The following is a 10938-nucleotide window of genomic DNA, read 5'->3' on the forward strand; positions in this document are numbered from 1 at the left end:
AGGCCTCTGAGAGTCACAGTATCCAGGTAACTTGTCCAAAGCAGAGTTCAGCTGGCAAGTTGACTTCAACCAGGTCTCTCTGATGCCAGAATCCAGATTCTTTCTGCCAAGTGGCTTGTTCACACACAGGTCTGGCTTGGAAATTTTTCTCCCCTGCATATGAACAAGGAGCATAATCAGAGGCCATTTGTTGGGGTCAAAGTTCCCTTTGAAAATCAGATGAAAGCTAGGATACAGGAACACATATACCCTACAGTTTTAGGTGTTAAGGGCCCTCTGGAGTGTATCTCTGATCCTCAGCTCAGGAACTCCTGAGATAAGGAAAAGGAAGCCAGAAGAATTTGGAAAAGAACGAACCCTCCACGGAAACGGATTGAAACATTGAATTGTCAGTACTACTAGCACATTCTGGATTTGTTGCCTTGATCAGAACAAGCTTAAATAAACATGGCTGTGTTGGCCCAGGTAAATGTTTTTCTTGTTTGTAACGTACATGTGAAAATGGACGACTCATTTGAACATTCTGTAGGTCGATATTTTTGCCTACCGTAAAAGCCAAATATAAAATAACTTAAAACGGTGTACAGGAATACTTAAACTATAGCATCGCTTTCCTCTCCTTTCTTGCTCAGGTGTTCTATTCTCAGGTATGGTATTTTGTCCATTCGTATAAGCCATGCAGGGATGACTTCCATGAAATCACCTGGAATGACTGCAAGGTTGTTATAGTAATCTTAAGAGGACTTGCTTTTCATTGGAATATAGTTCTTTATATATGTTTTACTAGATTTATTATTTATTTTATACCACTTTTGAACAACACTTAAAAATGCTCATGCACAGAGAATCATAGGCTATCAGAGGTGGAAGGGAGCTCAGAGATCATGCAGTCAAACCCTGTTCTTTGCAGATGGGGAAACTGAGACAAAGAGAGGAGAAACTGACAGACTCAAGGCTACTGGTTGAGTTGGTGGCAGAGCTGGGACTAGAACCCTAGTGTCTTGACCTCCTTGAGGGCTCAGTTCATTGCAACACGTGTGTCCCACTGACACTCAATACATATCTGTTAAATGTGTGGTCAGATGGAATTTTCTTCTGATCTCACTCCCTGCTTCCTTCTGCCCCACAGTCCTGGTAGGGAGGGGATCTTTGGTCACACGGGGGAGGGAACAGAGGCTTTGCTTAGCAAAGAGACCCCACACTCATGATGAGGGCCATGGCCATGGTTAGAGAAAGGTGTGCTGGTCCAGGATGTATAGGTAGGACCTACCTCTGCCTCTGGCGATGGGGCTAGAAATAATGGTCATCACCACACCAAGGACTGTGGGGAGCAGCTCCAGGATGGTGTGGTGTCCCAGGGGGCCAGAAAGGCCCAAAGGCATGAGGGGCAGGGAGAGAAGCGAGGTGGACCCTAGAGGAAAGGACTCCCAGGTACTCCCTGAAGGACATCCTCTGTGGTTTGAAAGGTGACTTGATGGGAAAGGGGAAACCATGTGGCTTAGTGTCCTATGCCTCTGTGTGTGTTTGGGACCATTTGGGCCGAAGGGGAGAGCTTCGCTGTCAACATGTATGAAGTGCCTGCGTGAGCATGTTTGGACTAGGCGCTGTGGGAAGTTATACAGGAGTAGAAGTCAGGGTCTCCACTTTCAAGTTTCTTAACCTCAGAGGTTGATGTGGTTAGGCGCCAGATTTAGCTGCTTAACCTTCACTGCTTTGTATTTTCAGACGTTTCCCCCTTTCAATTGGATTAAAACCTGCCTTGAAATTCAGTTCAGGCGATCGCTCTCTGGGCAACCGTGGATAACGGAGTCCCTTAACTTCTTTGGGCCTCAATTTCCTTGCTGCCCAAATGGAGCTTATTCCTGTCCCCAACAAAGTGGAAGTAACCCACTTTAAAAATTAAACTGTAATTCCAATTAGGGGAGCAAAACACCTGACTCCAATCAGATCACAGTGTGATCATGACCAAGGAAAGAGTGTGTGTTTCCGAAGGAGAGCGGGTCATCTTGGAAGCAGAGGGAAGGGACCCAGGGAGCAGACACTGAGGCCCGTCCACCTCAGGGAGAGTCCCAGCCGGGGATCGTCGCCCTCCCATGCCGACAATGCCCTGTTTTGGAAATAAGTACACCTGATGTCAGGACACATTCAAATCATAAACTGCTCCCCCAGCTCTGGCTCTGAGGTCACTGAGAAAACTTCTGATGATAATTTGGCTTCCTGTGCAATTTGCATACATGGAGCAAATGTTTGGCCATAGGAAGTACGTGCTGGTGCCCTTGGCAGTCAAATTCTGTCTTAACAATAAATTAGCCCATTGGCGGCCTGGTTTCTGCAGCCTGGTTTCCTGCTGGGTTCGTGAGTGTGAGTCAGGGCAGCTCTTACCCGCACAGCCTCTGAGCCCCAATGCTGCATCCTTCCACCCTCCCCGCACGCTCTTTCCTCTGGCTGCGCCTCTGCCCCTCTTCACCGACCACACACAAAGGCTTGAAGCCAATTTCACCTCCCAAGGGATGGCTCTGGGTCTTTGCTCAGCCCCTAAGCTGCATCCTATTGCAGGGTAGGAGGAGGAAATGTGCCCACAACTTGAGCCAAAAGGCCTGTTGGCACTCAAAAGTACTACCTGAATGAGTGAGTGACTTAATCCCTGGGCTTATGCAGACAGATGATGGAAGGCACTGCTCTGTCATTCGGAGGGGTGGGAGTCCCTATCTGAAGTTAGTGGAAGAAGCATTAGGCAGGGGGCTTCGAGGTTCCAGGCTCGGCTCTTCCTCTGACTCTCTGTATGGTCGTGGGAACGTCAGTGGGGTCCTTATTTGTAAAACAAAGCAATTGGAGTTGGGACCTTGTTATCATGGATGAAAATGTACAGTATCACAAAGGTTTGAGTACACACTTAATGTTAATCTATAAATTCAATGCAGTTCATGAAACTCAAATAGAGAATCCTGAGATTCACATGCAAGCATAAAGGACCAAAAATAGATAAGACAGTTTTAAGGGAAAATAATATGATGTGGGACTTCCTCTCTAAATATTAAGACTTATTAAAAGAGCTGTTGTAATTAAGACAGTGCAGTGAGGCAAGAATAGAAAGTGGATCAATTGAAAAGACCAGAAAACCCAGAAACTGACCCATATGGAAGTTGGTCTAGGACAGAGGTGGAATTACAAGTTAGTGGAGAGTGCACGGGTTTGCTATTTGGGACATTTAGCAATCCATACGGGAAAAAGTTGGATTAGATCATTACCTCACAACATACAAAGAGGTCAATTCAGGGAGAGTCAATACTTACACGAGAAAAGGGGAAATACAGGAGAATATCTTCTAACAGTGGGCTGGGAAAGTATCTTAAATCAGATACAAGAAGCAAAAGCCATAAAGGAAAGAGTCGTAAGTTTCACATTACAGTTAAAATCCCTGTACAATAAAGACAGCCAGGTACTGGAGGAAGATATTTTCAACAAATATAACCAATAAAAGACAAGTGTTGGGAGTATATAAATAGGAAAACAGTATGGTAGCTCCTCAAAAAATTAAACATAGAATTGTCGTAGGATCCAGCAGTTCTATTTCTGGGTATATGTGCAAAATAAGTGAAAGCAAAGACTCAAATATATGTTTGTACACCCGTGTTTACAGCAGCATAATATACAAAAGGTGGAGACAACCCAAGTGTCTATCAGTGGATGAATGGATAAACAAAATGTGGTATACCTGTACAATGGAGTATTGTTTCATCTTAAAAAGGAAGGAAATTCTGACACATGCTACAACGTGGAGGATCCTTGAAGACATTATGCTGAGTGAAGTAAGCCAGTCACAAAAGGACAAATATTGTATGTTCTCACTTATATGAGCAGTCAAATTCATACAGACAGAAAGTAGGATGGGGTTGCCAGGCGCTGGGGGAGGAGCAACGAGGAGTTGTTGTTCAATGGGTGCAGAGTTTCAGCTGGGAAGACGGAGAGTTCTGGAGATGGCTGGTGGTGACACGGCGTCACCGTGGACTTAACGGCATTGAATGGCACGCTTAAGCATGGTTAAAATGTGAAATTTTGTGTGACGTATACTTTAGCACAATAAACAAAATAAACGAAGCACGGATACACGTCACAGCGTGGACGAACCTTGAAAACATGTTAAGTGAAAGAAGCCAGTTACCAAAGAACCCATGTTGTATGATTCCAGTTAGATGAAATGTCCAGAATAAGCAAATCTATAGAGACAAAAAAAAAAAAAAAAAAAGATTGGTGGTTGCCTGGGGCTGTGGGAAATGGGACTGGGGGGTGATGGCTAAAGTGTACACAGTTTTTGGGGGGTGCTAATGAAAAATTTCTGGAATTCTAGAACTTGATTCTAGAATCGAGTTTAGTGATGGATGCACTGCTCTGGGAATGTACTGAAAGCCACTGAATTGTACACTTTGAGTGACCTGTATGGTATGAGAATTATATCTCAATAAAGATGTTTCAAAAATAAGAACAGATAAATAACACTTTCAAAATAAGGAAAGGCAAATGACAATGAGAAAAATGGGCGAAGAATATGATTAGACAATCCACGAGGACAGCAAAGACAGGAGGACAAGCTCAACCCCTGGGAAATGCAAATTGGAGCAATAGTGAGGTTCTCTCTCACGCTTATCAGACTGGCAAAAATTCAAGTCTTTGAACATCCGATATTGGGGAAGATGTGAAGTAATGAGAAGTGTCACACAACACTGTGTGGAAATGCAGATTGGTACAGATCTTTGGAGAACAATTTGGCAATATCTGGCAAAGGTGGAGAGTTGCACCCTTTGACTCAGAAATTCTCCTTCTAGGGACGTGCCCCAGGGAATTTCTCATGCCTGTGCCCGAGAAGTTATGTGCAAAAACATCAACGCAGCTTTTTAGTCATAGCCAAAACTTGGAAACATCCTAAATGTCTATCCCAGGCTAAGGGATAAACAGATTGTCATATAATCAAGCAGTGGGATATTCTACAACAGTTAAAATGTACTGTGTGTGGACTAGATTAATATAGATGAATCTTTCAAGTAAAATATTAAGTGAAGAAAGCTGATTATTGAAAGATCAATGCACACATTTATATAATGTTTACAAACAAGCAAAACAATATTCATATCATTTATAAAAAGGGCTTCAATTATATCTGAACTGTCTTATTTAAAATATCTTTTTCCCTTATCAAATGAGAGGTCTGAAAGAAATATGTGAAAAGGTTAAGAAATACTAAGTCTCACAGGTGTCTGTATGGGTGTATGTTATGTTGTTTGTATAATTTTCTATATTTTTGAAATACTTCATAATTCAAAAGACATTTCAAAGACACACAAACTGCCATAGGATTGAAGTCGAGTACATTATTTTGGAAAGTATATGCTTCCTTGCATTTCATTAATGGTAACCCAACTAGGAAGTCTGCTCGGCCAGAGAGTGAGTGCTCGAGTCTGAGTCACCCTATGCAAACAGTCAAACAGCCAACACTTATCAAACATCCCCCATGTGAGCACTTGGCAGCGTGTCCTGGGTCCTCCCCAGCACTATTCCTCATGCCTGGCATAGCACATGGCATAAATGATCGCTGGGCTGGGGAACCAGTACCAAAAGACCTGAAGAACTGATGGGGGTTTAGAGATGAGGGTTTCTTAAACACCTCTGGGGGCTCTGCCTGTTGGATCAGAAAGCTGTCCTTATGAGATATGCAGCTTCTGCCCATTGTTCCAGATTAAAGTGTAAATCTGCATGCCACAGGCCCCTTGAGCAGGGTCACTTACTCTCATGGAGGACACTTCTTTTATTTCTAATTTTTAAAATAAAAATTGTATATATTTAAGGTGTATAGCACGATGATTTGATATACATACACATAGCGCAGTGATTACTACAGTCAAGCTAATTAATATCTCCTCCTCCCAAAGCTGCCATATTTCTTTTGTCATGAGAGCACCTGAAACCTACTCTCTTAGCAAATTTCCAGTATTCAACACAGTGTTATTAACTCTCATCACGATGCTGTACATTAGATCTCTAGACTTATTCACCCTACGCAACTGCAACTTTGTACCTTTGACCAACATCTCCCCACTTCCCCCACCTCCCCATTCCTGACCCTGGTAATCACTGTTCTACTTTCTGCCTCTCTGTATTCCACTCTTTTAGATTCCATGTGAGATCACACGTTTATTTTTCTTTCTGTGTCTGGCTTATTTCACTTGGTGTAATGTCCTCCAGGTTATCCATGTTGTTGCAAACGGCAGGATCTCCCTTTTTAAAGGCTGAATAATATTCCATTGTGTGTGTGTATATATGCATATATACACATACATATACATATGCATACATGTATATACATCTACATATATACACATATGTATACGTATGTGTATATGTATATACACACACACCATGATTTCTACATCCATTCATTCTTGGAAGATACTTCTTTACTACGTGTGCAATCACAACCTCTCCGATTTGCGACTATTGGCAATAACAGTGAAGTAACGTTCATTAAAAGAGTAATGTAAAATGCCGTCTGCCTCCCTTTCTTAAAGATGAAAACACTTTCCTCCTTTCAGGCCAGATTCTAAGGTCGGCAGGAGGGCCCCTGCTAAGCTGAGCTGAGCCGAGACGCTGCGCTTTGCCTGCAAGTGGCAGAAAGAAAAAACGAGGGCTTCTGTTTCGCTGATGTGATTGTTTTCCTGCTGTGGACAAGAGACACCTGATGGTTACAGAAATGAGAGAGGAGGCAGTTTTGCAGGGAGAGGTACGTGTGTGTGTTTGTGTGCATGCATGTGTGTGTGTGCAGGTAAGTGAAGAGAGAATGTTTTCCCTCTTCAAACTAAATGATCTGATTTTGCCCTCATGAGCATAGCTCATGCCTGCTGCCCTGTCAATGAACCCATGGCCGTCTTGTTTCTGGGCCATCAGAACATACAAGGCATCGTCTCAACTGAGCGCTGAGGCACCAGGAAAGCCTGCAGCGCCCTTGATGAAGGCCTTGCTCTCCCCGTTTCTGCGCAGAGGAAGTTTCACAATCACCACCTTAGCAGCTGAGATCCACGCGGAGGATTTCCAAGTGTTGACAGCTTCTGAAAAGTGTTTGCTTGGCCTCTAAGTAACGACTGAGAACATATTCAATTTAATGCAGAAAATCTGAAAATAGCATCCAATTAGTTTAGTGTGGAAGACTGTGATAATATTTTAATAATATGGACTTTATGCAAAAATTTGCTTTCGTCTGAGTAATTAGGACTAAGTGAAAGGTTTAATGTGTATTTATTGAGCATGTAGTAAGAACAGTGCGTGAGCCGAATAACAAGGCAACATGGATGCATTAGGGGCTTTTTCTTTTCAGTTCACTGAAAGTTGAGTCCTTTTCTCATAATGTCTGTCATGCTGAACAATAAGATTGGCTCTAAACTGAAATGAGAATGGCTCAGTGTCCAGCCCAAGCGTATGAGAAAAATCACGTTGGTAGAACACTGACTTCCCTTGAAACGCTTTTGGGAAGATAGTTTCTTTAAATTGGCCTTGCAGAGTCTTTGAAAATATCCTCAGTACTGCAAAAGCTTTCTTTAAGAAAGCCGCAGATCTTTTGCTATCCTTCGTTCTTACCAGTGGAGACAGTGACATACTGCAGAATATGAGTCTACTTTAGTTTTTAATTTTAAAATACTTTGTGTAAAATATTTCTTTCATTTTGGTTCATCTCCCCCCCTCTAAAAAATAATGCATCCCTGAGAGAATTGGTTTAGTAGGATTTTGCCTCTCTGTTCCCAGAGGGGAATTCTTCTCCATGGATGTCACACGACAGGTAACTGTCAAATGGTAGGTAGGGACTGACAGAATAAGGGGCGGTGCGTGGTCTCTCCCAGCTGGAAGTCCATTTATAATGGGCCCGGTGTAGCCTGACTGAGGCAGGCAGGCAGCCAGCCCTCCCACAGGCCCGAGGGCCTGGATACATTCGCATGGCTGCTTTAAATGGTAGAATCAGTGTCAAATCCACAGAGAAGCCACAACGTGTGACCAGAATGAAAAACTAGGGAAAAATTCAGAGCCATGTCTCTAGTTCATTCTTTGACCTTAGCAGTTAACATTAATTTCTCTCCTAAGTAGGTGATTTGAATGCAGCTGATCAGAGGATTTTTTTTTCGGTCCCCGTGGTGCCTTTCATGTAGCTTTTCTTTTTTCTTTTTCTTTTTCCCACTAGGTGCTTAAAGAGGCACGACTTTGAGAAAATAGCCCTCTCTCTGGGATTCATCTCAGCTGAAGTCATCAGAAACGGCATCCAGCAAGGCGGTGGGAATTCAGTAACCGGCCAGAGGGGGACTCAGCTTGTCATAGAGGCGGGGCTACTGTTTCCTGGCCTGACAGTGTGGCCTGACTGCAGAGGGTAGATCCATGATATTTCCCCATGACTTTGACCTGGATTGTCTTGGCCATCTTTGCTCGGCGTCCGAACTGGCAGTGAGGTAGCCTGAGTGAGCTTCTTCTCCTCCCACCTGTAGCGGCGTCCTCCGCCTTGTACCTGGTTCCTAGGTGAGGAGGAGAGGCTGGGCCTTTGGGCCCTGCCACTTAGCTTCTTAGTTGCTCCAAGGGTTCAGCCCAAACTTTCTCCCTGGTCCTCCTTGTAGTTTATTTTGAACACTTTCAGGGGCTCTTCTTTCTTGAAACTCTGTCCTCCTCCCATTGATTCCCTGCTTCTCATTCTCTGACCTCTTTCACTGCAGATTCACTCTCTTTCGCCCCTTCCTTGTTCTCCTCTAGCCTGCCAAACATGGACATCCTATTTGGTTCTGCCCTTAACTAACGTCTCCTTATCCTCCACATTTGCTCCCGCTGGATCTCATCCACAACTCTAGGTTTCAGTTTTTATTTCTATGCAATATTCCTCTCCCTCCCTCCTGACCCTCAGCTTCACATTTTTATTTCTCATTGGATTTTTCCATCCAGACACCTTGCCAACCCTAAAACTGAATTCCCTCTCCATCCTTTCCTTTCTCACAGCCTCCCTATCCAGCCTGCATGTCATGAAAAGCCAATTCCTGTGGATGCTTCCTTTTCACTTTCTCTCACGTCTCTCCCTTTCTTTCCTTTTCTCTCCTTGCTGTCTCACTAGCACAGCCTGAGTCCTTGCAATGGCTTCCAAGCTGCTTACCCTATTTCCATCTCAGCCCTCTCTTATTCTGACTACTGCAGCTTTCACAGGGTCTCCCCCAAAAGAAGCCCCCTTTTCCCTGCCTGGCTTCTGAACATGTTAAGAACTAAGACAGTGAGTAGAGATGGAGGCATCTTTATTCCTGATGGAGGCCATGTGGGAGGATATAGCTTTGGGTGTGTGGGCTAAGTGGCTTGCTGGACTGACTTCAGTTTAGGCCAACTTAGCCAGCCAGTCCTTGCAGCACTGGCCTGAAGCAGGTGTATGCTGGTCCAGATATATGACTGCTGGACAGATGTGCCCTGATGGACGGAGTCAACCCCAGGTATGACTAACAGCCCAGAGCAGCATCCGAGAACTCATGTCCTTCTCAAATCGAGGGGAAAAAGAAGGGCAGAGCTGAACCAAGCTTGCTCAGTTATGCTTCCTAAAATGCCAGCCAGATAGATATCTCTGTCCCCAGGTGGGCAGTAAGAAAGGCTACCAGGAGGAAGCATCAGGAGAGGGCAAGAGTATTTCTCTCCCTTAGGAGAACAGACTAATCTTATAAAGTACAAGGGCTCATCCTCTTGGTCTCTTACTCAGATACCTTCTAGTCCTCAATTTTTGCACCCACAATTTTATTCTGCAAAAGGAAATAGCTTACAGAACTCTGTTTCATCTAGATCAGTCAAAGTTCGATAAACTTATCTTGAGGTTTTCCTTCTTCATCTTTGTTAAATTGGAGCCATTGAAAGTCTTCAAAGACTTCAAGGACAAGTTCAACTAGTACAGCGATCACTGCAGAGGCTGCAACCCCAGCCATAGCATTAGCATCGCAATTCTGTGTGCCACAGCAGAGTGCTGGATGCTTTAGACATGCCACCTCATCCAATTCTCAAGTGTCAGAAAACCTAACCCAAACTGACTTAAGCAAATATGGAATTTATTGGGTCACGTAATTAAACAGTTTCTTCCACTTAGCTTCGTTTATACAAGCTTGAAGAAGATCACCATAAGGGGCGGTTACATCTTCATTACTGTCTTTACTTGCTCCATAGTCCATTTTCAGGTCTCAAGCAGTCATAAGATGGTTCACAGCAGTAACAACCCAACACCCTCTGTAAGATGGTTCACAGGAGTGACAACCCCAATACCCTGTATAAGATGGTTCACAACAGTGACAACCCCACCACCCTCCATGAGATGGTACACAGCAGTGACGACCTCAGTGTCCTCTATCGTGACAACCCCAATACCCTCTAGAAGATGGTTCACAGCAGTGATAACCCAATATCCTTTCTCCTTATCTTGAGAGGAAAAGCAAGTCAGCTTTCCCAAGTAACCAAACACCAGCCCTGGCTTTATCTTATTGACTCTGATTGGCCTGACCTGGGCTACGTGCCCATTCATGGACTAGCCGCTGTAGCCTGGGAGATGGAATGCACTGATTGGCTTCATTCCAGGCCCTGACCACTTGGTAAGTGATTTACAAGGAAGGAGTTGTTCCTCCAAAGCAAACTGGAGGCCCTATTTGCCATAAGAAGAAGTGGATGCTGGGGGCAGCAATAACCATCATCCCATATAGTAGGCTTCTCAAACCTTACCGTGCACGTGAATCATCATAGGACTTATTAAAATGCAGATTCTCATCCAGAAGGCTCAGGTGGGACCTGAGGCTCAGAGTTTGTGATAAGCTCCCAGGTCTCGCCCGTGACCCCGACCACACTGTGAGGAGCAAAGCCATGCAGTGCCTAAGGTCATACACCTGCCAGATGACTGAGCCATGGCTT

At 44.2% G+C, this 10938-nt stretch overlaps 1 long non-coding RNA gene across 1 annotated transcript in view; it reads left to right on the forward strand.

Moving 5' to 3' along the window:
• The window catches only part of LOC111768166 (uncharacterized), a 50034-nt gene extending 39906 nt beyond the window's left edge, over positions 1 to 10128 (forward strand). The window contains exons 3-4 of the long non-coding RNA XR_002800347.2: positions 6585 to 6772; positions 8219 to 10128. This is a non-coding gene — a long non-coding RNA (uncharacterized lncRNA). The remainder of the gene's footprint in view (positions 1 to 6584; positions 6773 to 8218) is intronic.
• Positions 10129 to 10938: the final 810 nt, after the last annotated feature.

The sequence above is a fragment of the Equus caballus genome, chromosome 15, assembly GCF_041296265.1.
Source record: "Equus caballus isolate H_3958 breed thoroughbred chromosome 15, TB-T2T, whole genome shotgun sequence".
In the NCBI taxonomy this organism is placed as follows: Eukaryota; Metazoa; Chordata; class Mammalia; order Perissodactyla; family Equidae; genus Equus; species Equus caballus.